Below are 17204 nucleotides of genomic sequence, written 5' to 3'. Positions count from 1 at the left end.
GAGGGCTTGTGCCCCTTTTGCAATCGCTTTGTCAATGCCCCCTTCCCTAGAAAGGGATCCCAGCTGCTTGGCTTCCCTACCCTCTAATTCCAGGCTACTGGCCCCATTATCCCAGCATTGGAGCAGCCAGGTGACGATGCGCTCGCCTGGACGACAATTGAAATCTTTTTGCATATCTCGCAGCTCACTCAGGGACAGGGATCGGGTGGTTACCATCTCATTTGTGGGTTCTGCCTCTTCCTCCTCTTGTTCTCATGATGACCCTGGTTCATCATCAGCCCTTACTAAATGAGTTGATTTTCTTGTGTATTTTTTCTTCTATATAGGGGCGACTGATACTGGCATGGTTTGGTACTCTGGTTCAGCCGCAGCGCCTGTCGTGGGGGCTGGCGTATCTGCAGCGCCTGTTGCTGGGGCTGGCGTAGCCACAGTGCCTGTCGTTTTGTCATCAGATCCAGAGACCTTCTCTTCCCCTTGAGGGTTCTGAATAGTGTTGAATAGGGCTCGGTAGGCATGGGCCAGGCCCCAGCACATTGCGGTGATTTGTGTCTCCCTAGAATTGCCAGGGTGACAGCATACTTTTTCCAAATATTCTACTAATTCTGCAGGATTCTGCACTTGTTCAGGGGTGAAATTCCAAAACACTGGAGGGGCCCACCGTCCTAGGCATTTGCCCATGCTCTCCCACACACCCTGCCACTCATAACTATCCAGCCTTGGAACAGAGCTCTGGATGATATTCTTAAACTGCTTATTCACCTTAGACAAAACCAAAACAATATTCCCAAGAACTACCAATAGATGTATCTTAACTACCCAAGGATGTTCAAGATACTGAAAAGTTGTTGTAATGAAGGAGGAAACATCATAGAAGAAGGCAGTGAAGGTGCCATTCTGTATTTCCTCCATAAAAAGCCTCTCAGAGGAAGAGGTATAATTGCTAATTGTCTCCATGAGGTGGTACCCGAAGTACAGTAATGGCTTCAGTACAGAACCCAAATACCAGATAGCGCTCAAGGTCAGTGTTTGAATAATAAGTCTCCAAAGCAAAACATCACTAATCACTGCAGAGCACAGCAAACTGCAAAACCCAACACCTATCTTTAACACGTACTGCGAAAACAGGAGCATGGTGCAGATCAGGTAGACTAATACTGAGAACAGATGAATCAATATTATGACCGGCAACTGTTAACAGATACAAATTCCTTAATAAACTCTGGTTAATCTGTTATTATCTCAAACCCTTTGTGCCCCATGTTGGGTGCCAAAAAGGACTGTCATGGTTTAACCCCAGCCAGCAATTAAGCACCACACAGCTGCTCGCTCACTCCCCCCCCCCCCCCCCCGGTGGGATGGGGGAGAGAATTGGAAGGGTGAAAGTCAGAAAACTCGTGGGTTGAGATAAAGACAGTTTAATAGTTGAAATAAACCAAAGTAAAACAGTAGTAGTAGTAGTAGTAGTAGTAGTAGTAGTAGTAGTAGTAGTAATAATAATAATAATAATAATAATAATAATAATAATAATAATAATAATAATAATATACAAAGCAAGTGATGCACAATGCAATTGCCGACTGATGCCCAGCCCATCCCCGAGCAGCGATTGCTGCCCCCCGGACAACTCCCCCAGCTTATATAGTGAGCATGACTCAAGTGGTATGGAATAGCCCTTTGGCCAGTCTGGGTCAGCTGTCCCGGCTGTGCCCCCTCCCAGCTTCTTGTGCACCTGGCAGAACATGGGAAGCTGAAAAGTCCTTGACTAGTATAAACACTACTTAGCAACAACTAAAACATTGTGACAGGAACCTCATGCAGTTCAACAAGAGGAGGTGCAAAGTCCTGCACCTAGGGAGGAACAACCTCTTCTACCTCCTCCCCCATGAGCAGCACAGGGGAGGTGGAGAACTGGGGTTGCAGTCAGTTCATACCACTTTGTCGCTCCTTCCTCCTCACACTCTTCTGCTCCAACGCATGGTCCCTCCCACGCGAGACAGTCCTTCACGACCTTCTCCAGTGTGAGTCACTTCCAGGGGGTGCAGTCCTTCAGGAACAGACTGCTCAATTGTGGGTCCCCCATGGGGTCAGTGGTCCTGCTATAAAACATGTTCCTTCATGGGCTCCTCTCTGCATGCCACAGTTCCTACCAGGAGCCTGCTCCAGCACAGGCTCTCCACGGCCTGCAACTTCCTTCAGGGCATATCCACCTGCTCCGGTGTGGGATCCTCCATGGGCTGCAGTATGGATATCTGCACTGACATGGTCCTCCATGGGCTGTAGGGGGACAACCTGATTCATAGAATCATAGAATCGTTAAGGTTGGAAAAGACCCTTAAGATCATCGAGTCCAACCGTCAACCTATCACTGCCAAGTCCATCTATACCATGTCCTCGAGCACCGTATCTATCCGTTCTTTAAATACCTCCAGGGATGGAGACTCAACCACTTTGCTGGGCAACCTGTTCCAATGCTTGACCACCCTTTCAGTGAAGAGGTTTTTCCTAATGTCTAACCTAAACCTCCCCTGGCGCAGCTTGAGGCTGTTTCCTCTCGTCCTATCACTCATTACTAGGGAGAAGAGGCCGACCCCCACCTCACTACAACCTCCTTTCAGGTAGCTGTAGAGAGCAAAAAGGTCTCCCCTCAGCCTCCTCTTCTCCAGGCTAAACAACCCCTGTTCCCTCAGCCGCTCCTCATATGTGCTCTAGACCCTTCACCAACTTCGTTGCCCTCCTCTGGACACGCTCCAGCACCTCAATGTCCTTCTTGTAGTGAGGGGCCCAAAAGTGAACACAGTACTCGAGGTGCGGCCTCACCAGTGCCGAGTACAGGGGCACTATCACCTCCTTGGACCTGCTGGCCGCACTATTCTTGATACAGGCCAGGATGCCATTGGCCCTCTTGGCCACCTGAGCACACTGCTGGCTCATGTTCAGCCGGCTGTCAACCAACACCCCCAAGTCCTTTTCCGCCAGGCAGCTCTCCAGCCACTCCTCCCCAAGCCTGTAGCATTGCATGGGGTTGTTGTGACCCAAGTGCAGGACCTGGTACTTAGCCTTGTTGAATCTCATGCAGTTGGCCCCGGCCCATCGATCCAGCCTGTCCAGGTCCCTCTGCAGGGCCTTCCTATCCTCCAGCAGATCGACACTTCCACCCAACTTGGTGTCATCTGCAAACTTACTGAGGGTGCACTCAATCCACTCATCCAGATCATCAATGAAGATATTGAACGGGACTGGCCCCAGTACTGAGCCCTGGGGAACACCACTTGTGACCGGCCGCCAACTGGATTTGACTCCATTCACCACCACTCTCTGGGCTCGGCCGTCCAGCCAGTTTTTAATCCAGCGTAGAGTTCACCCATCCAAGCCGTGTGCAGCCAGCTTCTCCAGAACAATGCTGTGGGAGACAGTGTCAAAGGCCTTACTAAAGTCCAGGTAGACAACATCCACAGCCTTTCCCTCATCCACTAAGCGGGTCACCTTGTCATAGAAGGAGACCAGGTTAGTGAAACAGGATCTCCCTTTCATAAACCCATGCTGGCTGGGCCTGATCCCCCGATTGTCCCGCACTTGCTGCATAATGGCACTCAAGATGAACTGCTCCATGACCTTCCCCGGCACTGAGGTCAGGCTGACAGGCCTGTAGTTCCCCGGATCCTCCTTCCGACCCTTCTTGTAGAGGGGCGTCACATTTGCTAGCTTCCAGTCATTTGGGACCTCCCCGGTTGACCAGGACTGCTGATAAATAATGGAGAGTGGCCTGGCCAGCTCCTCTGCCAGCTCCCTCATTATCCTCGGGTGGATCCCATCTGGCCCCATGGACTTGTGCGCATCCAGGTGGAGGAGCAGGTCAGTGACTGCCACCTCTTTGACAAGTGGGGCTTCACTCTGTGTCCTATCTCCATCTCCCAGCTCAGGGGCCTGAAAAACCCGAGGATGACTAGCTTGACTATTAAAGACTGAGGCAAAGAAGGCATTAAGTACCTCTGCCTTCTCCTCATCCTTCGTGGCCAGGTTACCTTCTGCATCCAACAGAGGAGGGAGATTCTCCCTGGCCCTCCTTTTGTCACTAACATATTTATAAAAACTTCTTTTGTTGTCTTTAACGGCGGTGGCCAGTTTAAGTTCCAGCTGGGCCTTCGCCTTTCTGATCTTCTCCCTGCATATCCTCACAACATCCTTGTAGTCCCCCTGAGTCGCCTGCCCCTTCTTCCAAAGGCGGTAGGCTCTCCTTTTTTTCCTGAGTTCTAGCCAAAGCTCTCCGTCCAGCCAGGCCGGTCTTCTCCCCCGCTTGCTCGACTTGTTGCACATGGGGACAGCCTGCTCCTGCGCCTTTAAGATTTCCTCCTTGAATAACGTCCAGCCTTCTTGGACTCCTTTGCCCTTCAGGGCTGCCTCCCAAGGGACTCTGTTAACCAGACTCCTGAACAGCCCAAAGTCCGCCCTTCTAAAGTTCAGGGTAGCGGTCTTGCTGACCCCCTTCCTTACCTCTCCTAGAATTGAAAACTCTATCATTTCATGGTCGCTGAGCCCAAGACAGCCTCCGACCACCACATCGCCCACCAGGCCCTCTCTGTTCGTGAACAGCAGGTCCAGCGGGGCACCTCCCCTGGTTGGCTCGCTTACCAGCTGCGTCAGGAAGTTATCTCCCACACACTCCAGGAACCTCCTAGACTGCTTCCTCTCTGCTGTGTTGTATTTCCAGCAGATATCTGGTAAGTTGAAGTCCCCCACGAGAACAAGGGCTAGGGATTGTGAGACTTCAGCCAACCTCTTGTAGAATGCTTCATCTGTTTCCTCGTCCTGGTTGGGTGGTCTGTAACAGACTCCCACCACGATATCTGCCTTGTTAGCCTTCCCCCTGATCTTTACCCATAAGCACTCAACCTTATCATTACTGTTGTTAAGCTCTAGACAGTCAAAACGATCCCTAACACAGGGCTACCCCTCCCCCTCTCTTTCCTTGCCTGTCCCTTCTAAAGAGCTTGTAGCCATCCATTGCAGCACTCCAGTTGTGTGAGTCATCCCACCACGTTTCCGTGATGGCGACCACATCATAGTTTTCCTGCCACACAGTGGCTTCCAGCTCCTCCTGTTTATTGCCCATGCTGCGTGCATTGGTGTAAATTCACTTCAGTTGGGCTATAGATCTCTTCTCCAACACAGGCATGCCACCCCTAGGCTCATCCCTAGCAAGCCTGGTTTTATCCCCTTCCCCCTTCGCACCTAGTTTAAAGCCCTCTCAACTAGGCCAGCTAACTCCTGGGCCAGGATCCTTTTCCCCCTTTGCGACAGGTGAACCCCATCTGTCTCCAGCAGGCCTGGTGCCATGTAAACCACCCCATGGTCGAAAAACCCAAAATTCCGTCGCTGGCACCAGCCCCCGAGCCACGTGTTGATGAGGTGGGTCTTCCTGTTCCTTTCCATATGCCTCCTGGCTACTGATGGGATGGAGGAAAACACCACCTGTGCTCCTGATCCTTCAAGCAATTGCCCTAGCTCTCTAAAGTCCCTTTTGATTGTCTTGATGCCACTATCAGCTACCTCATCACTGCCGACTTGAACAACCACTAGTGGATAATAATCGGAAGCTTTTACCAGCCTGGGGAGCTTCCTGGTAACATTTCTTATCCTTGCCCCAGGGAGGCAGCAGACTTCCCTATGGGATTGGTCCGGTCGGCATATCAGGCCCTCGGTTCCCCTCAGAAGGGAGTCACCTATGACAATTACCCTTCTTTTTTTTTTGCCGATGGCCGTTGTAATGCACGGGGCTGACTGGTTCCCCCCAGTCAACCCTTTGGATGGATCCCTGTCTGTATCTTCATCCTCCTGGCCCTCAGGTTCCAGAGCCTCATACCTGTTGTGTAAGGGCACCTGGAAGGGTGAGGTTGGCTGGGAGAGGATTTGCCTGCTGCACCAAGCTGGGATCCGCATCCATCCTTCTCCTTCTCTTGGGTCCCCTCCCTCTGCCTGACGGCATGAGGGCAGGGGAGCCTCTCCCTCACTTGATGCTTCCATCTGGCATGGTCGTCTCAGGGATGGTAGGGAGTGGCTTCACCAGTCTATCTCCCTCTCGCACTCCCTGATACTCCTCAGTCTTGCAACTTCTTTCAGCTCTGCCACCATGCTAAGCAGATCCTCCACCTGCTCGCACCTCACGCAGGTGTTGTCTCGGCAGTACCCCGTCACCAGAGCAAGACTCTGGCACTCCCTGCAGCCAGAGACCTGGGTGGCTGCATGTTTGAGTGGGAGCTCTGTCTGTGTCGCCACATCCCTTCTGGCGATGGCTCTTGTCCGAGCGGAAACCATGGCTACGTCTCTTCTGGGAGGATGTAGACCACAAGGAGAGCTCACCAGCTGCCTGCTCGCCAGCTGCCTGCACAAACTGCTGCGCAAACTGCCGTGCCACGCCCTTTCTGACGCACCACGCCCTGTTTGCCCATCCTGTTCGCCGCGCTCCTGGTCGCTCGCACTCCCTAGGGGCCCATTTAAATCTCCCGCGGTTGCCCCAGCAACGCCCAAGCCCCGCCTGCCTCGCTCGCGAGAGCAGCCGGTTCCCTTTGGCGCAAGGACCATGGTCTTCACCACAGGCTGCAGGGGAATCTCTCCTCTGGCACCTGGAGCATCTCCTCCCCTTCCTTCTTCACTGACCTTGGTGTCTGCAAGGCTTTTTCTCTCACATATTCTCCCTCCTCTCTCCCAGCTGCTCTTGTGCAGCATTTTTTACCCTTTCTTAAATATGTTATCACAGAGGTGCTACCAACGTCACTGATTGGCTCAGCTTCGGCCAGCGGCAGGTCCGTCTTGGAGCCGGCTGGAATTGTCTCTGTTTGACATGGGGGCAGCTTCTGGCATCTTCTCACAGAAGCCACCCCTGCAGCCCCCTGGCTACCAGAACTTTGCCATGTAAACCCAATACACATGGGTTCACCAAAGGGAAGTCATGCTTGACCAACTTGATAAACTTCTACGATGAAATGTCTGGCCTGGTAGATGAGGGGAGAGCAATGGCTGTTGTCTACCTGGACTTCAGGAAGGCTTTCAGCATTGTCTCCCATAAGATCTGCACAGAGAAGCTGATGAAGTATGGGCTGGATGAGCAGACAGTGAAGTGGATTGAAAACTGGCTGAATGGCCAGGTTCAGAGTGTGGTGATCAGTGGCACGAAGTCTAGCTGAAGGCCAGTAACTAGTGGTGTACCCCAGGGGTCAATACTAGGTCCAGTCCTGTTCAGTATCTTCGTTAATGATCTGGATGATGAGGCAAGTTTGCTGATAACACAAAACTGGGAGGAGTGGCTGATAGGCCAGAGGGTCATGCTGCCATCCAGAGGGACCTGGACAGGATGGAGAAATGGGCTGACAGGAACCTCATGCAGTTCAACAAGAGGAAGTGCCAAGTCCTGCACCTGGGGAGGAACCACTGCATTCACCAAAATACACTAGGGGCCACCCAGCTGGAAAGCAGCTTGGCAGAAAAGGCCCTGGGGGTCCTGGTGGACACCAGATTGAACACGAGCCAGCAGTGTGCCCTTGCGACAAAGAAGTTTAATGGTATCCTGGGCTGCATCAGGAGGAATGTTGCCAGCAGGTCAAGGGAGGTGATCCTCCCCCTCTACTCAGCACTGGTGAGGCCACACCTGGAGTCCTGTGTCTAGTTCTGGGCTCCCAAGTACAAGAGAGACATGGACATACTGGAGAGAGACCAGCAAAGGGCCACAAAGATGATTAAGGGACTGGAGCATCTCTCCTATGAGGAAAGGCTGAGAGAGCTGGGACTGTTTAGCCTCAAGAAGAGAAGGCTCGGGGGGATCTTATAAATGTGTCTAAATACCTGAAGGGAGGGTGCAAAGAGGACAGAGCCAGGCTCTTTTCAGTGGTGCCCAGTGACAGGACAAGAAGCAATGGGCACAAACTGAAACACAGGATTTACCATCTGAGCGTAAGGAAACACTGATTTGTACTGCGAGGGTTACCAAGCACTAGAACAGGTTGCCCAGAGAAGTTGTGGAGTCTTTATCTTTGGAGATATTCAAAAGCCATCTGGACAAGGTCCTGGGCAACCTGCTCTAGGTGACCGTTCTTTGAGCAGGAGGGTTGGACAAGATGATCTCCAGAGGTCCCATCCAACTTCTACCATTCTACAATTCTATGAAAGCCAAATGGGCAAACTATAGTAAACAGTTTTACTATACGCAAGTGCAAATTACTTATATTAGGATTGGTTGAGATCAAACTAATGTGCAGAAAGTCTTGATTATTTTAGACACATGAAAAAAGAAGCTAATAATATTCAAGAATAGTATCTTGAGTTTGTGGATGTATAAGTAAAAGTCACTATGTTGCTACCACAATGTTTTGCATTTAGTACTGGAAAGAAATTTGCCATCCTAGATCTGCTATATCCACTTCTCTAAGTAGCCTAGGGACTTGCTGATGGATTTTACAGAGGGGAGGACAATTATAGATGTAGGGAATAGTATTTCACATAAACATTTAGATCCTTGACTTAGCCTCATTGGGATAGTTGAGGGAATCCACTTTTTGTACTGTTGGGCATACATTAAAAACCTGGAGCACTTGCACAAGGTAGAGGATGGGACATTTTATAAGCATACATATTATTAACAGTAAAAGGATATTAAAAATTAAGGGAATAAATAAAGACCCAAAGGATGACAAAATCATAAGCAGTTAAATATCAAATAAATCCTGCTAGACCAACTGAACTACCATAAGAGCATTACACAGACTAAGAATGAGCTGAAGGATCCAAATAAGAAACAGAAATATATTTCCATTTGTGATAGTAGAAGCAGTTTCAGGGGTGTTTGTGGAGAGCAACAAGGATTTATACTTGAAGCCATCTTACTGCAATCTCTGTGATCTCACTAGAAAGATAAATCAATCATTTTTGCCTCTGTAATCTACCCACACAACTTATTAATGTACCTCTACTAGACATCCTTGAGGGCCTCTTTGAAATGGAGATCTGCATCAGCATCCAGAAGGTGGTTGCTTTTGAACATTCAATATCCACTATTCATTGTGTTTCAGAATAGCTCCCATTTTCTCCACCTCTTCTGTAGAACATGCCGAGTCACATGGAGATCATTGTACACTACTATCTAAACATGCCTGCGCATAGCAGCATCTTACTTTCAGTTGGCTAAAGGCATATTTTCTTTAAGAAGAAAGCCACTTCAGAAGTACAATCACCATCCTTCTGTTACAACTTCTTAGGGGCATGGCAAAGAAACACTGCACCATAAAAACCCCAGCAGCTGCTGGTTCTAGATACTAGGACAATTAGAACCCATTCTTAAGGGGTTCTTGACATTTCAACAGCAATTCGGAACATGTCAAAAAATTAATTTCCCTGACCAACTCCCCCCCAAACCCCAACTTTTCTGACAACGTTGCATGATTATGAAAGCAGAGCTGCATTGAATTGTAGTATTATAAACCACAGGATCACACATCTAGAAAACCAACATGTCTCCGCATAAGAGCTTCAATAAAGATGAGACCCCAACAGGCCTAACAGCGTTAGTATCACTTATTGGGATAATGTGCATACTTTCCTCTTTTTTTAATTGGGTTCATTGCCTTTATGACTTCAATCCTGGCCAAGGCTGACACAGCCATCTGAATTACAATGCTCCTCTTCAAAAAAGTCATTTTTTGCCAACGGAATGCACCAATTTGCATAAAATCTCAAGTACCGTGGAAAACTTCCCTGGTAAGAAGTGAGCGAAAAAGATGCTTCTTGTTCCCTTAAAAGTTTTATACTCAACATTCCCATTTCAAACTGTACAAGCTATATGTTTTAATATTTTTATTATTTTTAATATCAAGTATATACTTTATTCATTTGAACTTACAGGAATAAAGGAGTACCTAACCTAGAAGAACTCTATGTTATAGAATCATAGAATCGTTTAGGTTGGAAAAGACCCTTAAGATCATCGAGTCCAACTGTTAACCTAGCACTGCCAAGTCCACCACTAAACCATGTCCCTAAGAACCACATCTACACGTCTTTTAAATACTTCCAGGGATGGAAACTCAATCACTTTGCTGGGCAGCCTGTTCCAATGCTTGACAACGCTTTCAGTGAAGACATTTTTCCTAATATCCAATCTAAACCTCCCCTGGCACAACTTGAGGCCGTTTCCTCCAGTCCTATTGCTTGCTCCTTGGGAGAAGAGACTGACCCCCACCTCACTACAACCTCCTTTCAGGTAGTTGTAGAGAGCAATAAGGTCTCCCCTCAGCCTCCTCTTCTCCAGACTAAACAACCCCAGCTCCCTCAGCCGCTCCTCATAAGACTTGTTCTCTAGACCCTTCACCAGCTTTGTTGCCCTTCTTTGGACACGCTCCAGCATCTCAATGTCCTTCTTGTAGTGAGGGGCCCAAAAGTGAACACAGCATTCGAGGTGCGGCCTCACCAGTACCGAGTACGGGGGATGATCACCTCCCTAGTCCTGCTGGCCGCACTATTCCTGACACAAGCCAGGATGCTATTGGCCTTCTTGGCCACCTGGGCACACTGCTGGCTCATGTTCAGCTGGCTGTCAACCAACACCCCCAGGTCCTTTTCCTCTGGGCAGCTCTCCAGCCACTCTTCCCCAAGCCTGTATCATTGCCAGGGGTTGTTGTGACCCAAGTGCAGGACCTGGCACTTAGCCTTGTTGAACCTCATACACTTGGCCTTGGCCCATCAATCCAGCCTGTCCAGATCCTTCTGTAGAGCCTTTCTATCCTCAAGCAGATTGACACTCCTGCCCAACTTGGTGTCATCTGCAAACTTACTGAGGCTTCCTGAATCAGAACTTAAACGTAATGATCCAAAAGAACTTAGTGAAAAGCTCTCCCACAATGTTGACATTACCAAAGATTTCCTAAGAAGCTACTTCAACAAAGAAACATGGAAATTCAGAATATCTTTGCTTTGATTGCTGAAACTCCTTTCTCTATGCTTCCACAAACCCCAAAGGTTTCCTTCCTTCAACTTTCTCACATGTCAAAAAAGGCACAACCTTATCAACCTCCTCATGAACCGATTAAACCGATTCCCCATTCAATGAAGGATCTAATTCCAAAAATGCTATCAGTATTAATATCCTCACATAAAATATATTTGTACCACTGCTTACTGAGGGAAGGAACGTACTTTGCTTCTTTCTCAATGATTTCATAAAAATGTTAGTGATGCATATAGTAAAAATAACATTGGTTCAGCAGTCTGTTTCTCAGACCTGTCCCAATATGTCTTGTGGAGACATTCTTCTATTTATCCTACCCTCATCTACATATCCTCTCACCTGCAGTTGCCCTCTCTGATTGTTACACCCTTCTGCAGTGGCATGCAGTCCATCTTGCTAAGCAATCAGACCACTGCTACTTCCATTGCTTATCGACAAGCAGTATGAATCTCATATCATCAGCAACAGGCTATTTACATTGTTTCACTCTTTTCTCCATCTCACTTCAACTTTCAGGTAAAAAGATATAATTTTTCTCTTCCCTCTTTGCGCTCTCTTGCTATTATTTTTCACTATTACTGAATTGTTTAACTGTTACTGGTTTAACTTTTTCCATTGTCACTTTGTTGTTTAACTTCAAATGCACAAAATAAATCTTTTTTTGCCTTATATATGTTTTAGGATAGGAATGGATTGAAAGGATTATTTTTTTAAACAGAAAATGTTATTAACTACATTAATACAGCTCTGTACTCTAGACAATACATGGCTTTCATTTGTTACCACCATGTTGTGGTTTAACCCCAGCTGGCAACTAAGCACCACACAGCTGCTCGCTCACTCTCCCCAAAGTGGGATGGGGAAGAGAATCGAAAGGCCAAAAGCGAGAAAACTCATGGGCTGACATAAAGACAATTTAATAAGTAAAAAAAAAAAAAACCACAAAACAAAAAACCCAACAACAAACAAAAACAAAACCAAGAAAAAACAGTGATGCAAAAAAAAAACCCAAACAATTGCTCACCACCAGCCGACTGATGTCCAGCCAGTCCCCAAGCAATGGCAGCCCTGGCAAACTCCCCCCCCCCAGCTTTTATTGCTGAGCAGGACATCATATGGTATGGAATATTCCTTTGGTCAGTTGGGGTCAGCTGTCCCAGCTGTGTCCCCTCCCAGCTTCTTGCACACTCCCAGCCTACTCGCTTGTGGAGCAGCATGAGAAGCTGAAAAGGCCTTGACGTTGTGTCAGCACTGCTCAGCAATAACTAAAACATCCCTCTGTTATCAACACTGTTTTAATCACAAATCCAAAACATAGCACCATATGAGCTATTATGAAGAAAATTAACTCTATCCCAGCCAAAACCAGTACACAACATTAAGCAATCCAAGCTAACACAACTAAGTCTTCTGCTGCAATTCTGCTGTCATATCTCCAAATATACAGAAAGAATTTTAGAATCATAGAATTGTTAAGGTTGGAAAAGACCCTTAAGATCATCGAGTCCAACCGTCAACCTATCACTGCCAAGTCCACCACTAAACCATGTCCTCGAGCACCATGCCTACCCGTCTTTTAAATACCTCCAGGGATGGGGACTCAACCACTTCCCTGGGCAGCCTGTTCCAATGCCTGACCACCCTTTCGGTGAAGAAGTTTTTCCTAATATCCAACCTAAACTTCCCCTGGCGCAGCTTGAGGCTGTTTCCTCTCGTCCTATCACTCATTACTAGGGAGAAGAGGCCGACCCCCACCTCACTACAACCTCCTTTCAGGTGGTTGTAGAGAGCAATAAGGTCTCCCCTCAGCCTCCTCTTCTCCAAACTAAACAACCCCAGCTCCCTCAGCCACTCCTCATAAGACTTGTTCTCCAGACCCTTCACCAACTTCGTTGCCCTCCTCTGGACACGCTCCAGCACCTCGATGTCCTTCTTGTAGTGAGGGGCCCAAAACTGAACACAGTACTCAAGGTGCAGCCTCACCAGTGCCGAGTACAGGGGCACTATCACCTCCCTGGTCCTGCTGGCCACACTATTCTTGATACAAGCCAGGATGCCATTGGCCCTCTTGGCCACCTGGGCACACTGCTGGCTCATGTTCAGCCGGCTGTCAACCAACACCCCCAGGTCCTTTTCCGCCAGGCAGCTCTCCAGCCACTCCTCCCCCAGCTTCTCCCCTAGCTTATCTTTAGAAGGAGAGAATTTTCAGAGAAGGGCAAAAAATTCTACCTGTCCTGGACTGTGCTCCTCATGGGAAAACCAAATGTGAAATTACCCAGACTTCCTTTGGGGGAAGAAAGTGAAAAGCAGGATCACGAGCCTGGACTTCAGGAGAGCAAACTTAGGCATCTTCAGGGCTCTGCTTGGAAGAATCCCATGGGATATGGCCCTGGAGTAAAGAGGGGTCCAGGAAAGCTGGTTGATTTTCAGTGATCACCTCCTCCAAGCTTAAGAATAGTCCATCTTGATGAGCCAGAAATCAAGCAAAGATGGCAGGAAGCCTGCATGGATGAACAAGAAGCTCCTGCCTGAAGTCAAACATAAAAAGGAAGCGTACAACAGGTGGAAGCAGAGTCAGGTGACCTGGGAGGAATATCGAGACACTGTCCAATCATGCCAAGTTTGTAATAGGAAAGCCAAAGCCCATCTGGAATTGAATCTAGTGAGGGACATGAAAGAATGGCTCAGGAAAGTCTTCTAGATGTTTATTGGTAACAAAAGGAAGCTTGGGAAAATGTGAGCCTGCTGCCGAATAGGGCAGGGGACTCAGTGACAGGGGATGCAGAAAAGTCCAAGGTACTGAATGACTTCTTTGCATTGGTTTTCAATGGTAACATTTGCCGTCAGGAATCCCAGGCCCCCCCTGAGACCAGAGAGGAACTCTGGAGCAAGGAAGACTTGCACTTGGTGGAGGAGGATTAGGTTGGGGAACATTTAAACAAACTGGACATACATGAGTCTATGGGACCTGATGGGATGCATCCATGAGTGCTGAGGGAAGAAGGTGGATCTAGGGAACTACAGGCCAATCAGCAACACCTCAATCCCTGGGAAGGTGATAGAGAAAACCCTCCTGGAAGCCATTTCCAAATATATTAAGGACAAGGCACTAGGGAATAGTCAGGTTGGATTTATGAAGGGGAAATCATGTCTGACCAACCTGATTAATGACCTGGATGATGGAACAGAGTGTACCCTCAGCAAATTTGCTGATGACACAAAACTGGGAGGAGTGGCTGATACACCAGAGGGTCATGCTGCCATCCAGAGGGACCTTGACAGGCTGGAGAAATGGGCTGACAGGAACCTCATGCAGTTCAATAAGGGTAAGTGCCAAGTCCTGCACCAGGGGAGGAGCCACGCCAGGCACCAATACATGCTGGGGTCTGACTAGATGGAAAGGAGCTCAGCAGAAAAGGTCCTGGGGGACACCAGATTGAACATGAGCCAGCAGTGTGCCCTTGCAGCAAAAAAAAAAGGCCAACAATATCCTGGGCTGCATCAGGAGGGGTGTTGCCAGCAGGGCAAAGGAAGTGATCTTTCCCTTCTACTCAGCACTGGTGAGGCCACACCTGGAATGCCATGTCTGGTTCTGGGCTCCCCAGTACAAGTGAGACATGGACATACTGGAGAGAGTCCAATGAAGGGCCGTGAAGATGATTAAGGGACTAGAGCATCTCTCCTATGAGGAAAGGCTGAGAGAGCTAGGACTGTTCAGCCTAGAAAAGAGAAGGCTGAAGTGGGATCTCATCAATGTATACAAATACCTGAAGGGAGGGTGCAAAGAGGACAGAACCAGGCTCTTTTCAGTGGTGCCCAGTGACAGGACCAGAGGCAATGGGCACAAACTGAAACACAGGATGTTCCGTCTGAACATAAGGAAACACTTTTTTTACCATGAGGGTGACTAAGCACTGGAACAGGTGGCCCACAGAGGTTGTGGAGTCTTCATCCTTGGAGATACTCAAAACCCGACTAGACAAGGCCCTGAACAACCTGCTCTGGCTGATCCTGCTTTGAGCAGGCAGGTAGGACCAGATGACCTCCAGTGGTCCCTTCCAACCTCAATCATTCTATGATTTTATATTTCTTATAAAAGCTAAACAAGCCTGCAGCTGGTAGGAGATTAATAACAAGTAAAAGAAAGTACACAGGGAAATATATATGTTCTTCTTCCAGAGGAACCCAGACTATGGCACTGGTAGGATTTAAGAAGTAAATGGAGCCCCTGTTTTCACACTTAATTTTTTTTATTATTAAAACATTAAGTTCATTACATAATAGGATTCCCCACATTTTGTTTCATCATTTTAGGAAATGAAACTAGGTATATTTTTGGTAACAGGATTTTAGTTCTGACTAGAGCAATTTTTTATCCATGGGTTAGTACTACGCTTGAATTCAGCTATCAGGACTGAGTATGGAACGTGGTTCAACAAGGGCATTTCAGCTCCTTGAATGCAAAGCAGTGGCATAACGAGTTATGAGTAATTCTGAGAAGGGCCTTAATTTTCCAGTTGTAAAGTATGAGAAGTTGTAAACTTTGTAAAATAACAGTCATGAAGTTGTAAAGTATATAAAGAAAATTGCTTCCAAAGCCAGTGGAAGCATCAGGGTAAAAAGTACTGAAAACGCACGCATTCTGACTGCTATACAAACATATATACTTTTGCCCAAACTCATCAATGGGACTGATGTTGATGAGATTATATCAGATTTAATTTTGAATATTTTATGCTCAAATTCTGCCTTCCACATTAAGCACAGTATTTCATAGATAAAACAAACATGATAAAGTGAAAAGAAATTATATCATGTGAAAGACATCTGGTAGCTGCTCTTCCAGAAAGAATATTATTTTGCTTATTTGTTTCATCTGTCATTGTCATATTAGTTTATATTCCCAGCACAGAGAAAACTTTTAAAAAATGTAACTCAGAACACAGTTTGACAAGCAGCTATACTGTATCTGTGCCCTGCCAGTTCATCTGATAGAACAAATATGAACCCTGTTCAACACGTGCAATTGCAAATGGTGTGGACTTGGCAGGATTTGACCCTCAGGGTCACAGTGGAGTCTAATCTTATATACTAAGATAATTCTGTTTGCCTGATGCCTCTTTCCTCTTCTGTGAAAACAAAGGGGAGAAGTTGGCAGAAGAACAGAATACGTGCCCTTTCTGTAAGTGTGTGGGAGCAGGGGAAACAGATTTCTTCATAACAGTTCTTCTTGCCTAATAGTTTTGTCTACTTTTTCTCTCACCTTCACTATGACTGTTCAGTAAACCCCTAGAACGGAAGAAAGCTGTAAGGAGCTAGGCAAGGGCTATGTCATAGCTCACAAAGCTTATGAAAGAATGTAGGAAGTGACTGACCACAGCTGTTGCAAAGGAAGATGAACTTAAAATAAAGGGGACCAAAGGGTGGCCAGCTTTGTAACTATTTGCTCCTGAGTTAATCAGGAGTGCAAATTTCTTCCTGTGTTAGCCAGCCCAACACAGAGTATAAACACTGAATAACCAACAAAAAGAAGTTTGAAGAGCGCAACAGACTTGAGCTGGTTTCAACCCACATATTCCTTTACAGCAACTGGGGATGCTCAGTGTTTTGATGGTAAGCATATTATAGAGACCAATAAGGAGAATCATGTTTGTATTGTAATTCAGCTGTATATTGCAATTGCTATACTCTAAGTGTAATTTGTATCTGTGCTGTGATTTAAGTACACTGCTGTATCGCTCTGCGAAATCAAATATTTTACTGGGGGAGGGTGGTCAAACACTGGAACAGGGGCCCAGAGATTGTGGGATCTCCATTGTTAGAGATATTCAAACCTCAACTGGACACGGCCTGGAGCAACCTGCTCTAGCTGACCCTGCTTTGAGCAGGAGGTTGAACTAGAAACCTCCAGAGGTCCTTTCCAACCTGAATTGTTCTGTGATTCTAAATTTCAGCAGCTAGTTCTAGCATATCAACAGACTATGATCAAGAATACTAAATATAACATTCGTTTAAGGCTGATTAAGGCTGTTAGGTATTTGGGACATTAGGCCAGTGCAACTTGATCATGAATTGCTATAGTAACACAACCAAAGTTTAGCACTATAGTAGATTTAGCCACTGTCAAGAAATTGTCCCCTATTGGTTTCAGGGAAAAGTTTTTCCTGAAATAAATAACAATTGAGTACACTGAGGTTTCATATCTCTACCATCT

The 17204-nt window shown here is 47.1% G+C and overlaps 1 protein-coding gene across 4 annotated transcripts in view; it reads right to left on the bottom strand.

Annotated features, from left to right (window-relative positions):
- The window catches only part of LOC148054100 (E3 ubiquitin-protein ligase UHRF1-like), a 62876-nt gene that overhangs the window by 29704 nt on the left and 15968 nt on the right, over window positions 1–17204 (bottom strand). The window contains exon 2 of one of the 4 annotated variants that reach the window (XR_015707711.1): window positions 1627–2289. The exons of the other annotated variants lie outside the window; for them this stretch is intronic. The gene's annotated coding sequence lies outside the window, so the exon portion shown is untranslated. Of the gene's footprint in view, window positions 1–1626; window positions 2290–17204 lie in introns of those variants that run through there. 4 annotated transcript variants of the gene reach the window in all.

The sequence above is a fragment of the Nipponia nippon genome, unplaced genomic scaffold (genome assembly GCF_047370975.1).
Source record: "Nipponia nippon isolate SJK-2023a ecotype South Korea unplaced genomic scaffold, ASM4737097v1 scaffold_34, whole genome shotgun sequence".
NCBI classification, from domain to species: domain Eukaryota; kingdom Metazoa; phylum Chordata; class Aves; order Pelecaniformes; family Threskiornithidae; genus Nipponia; species Nipponia nippon.
This window is presented reverse-complemented; position numbering and strand designations above follow the sequence as displayed.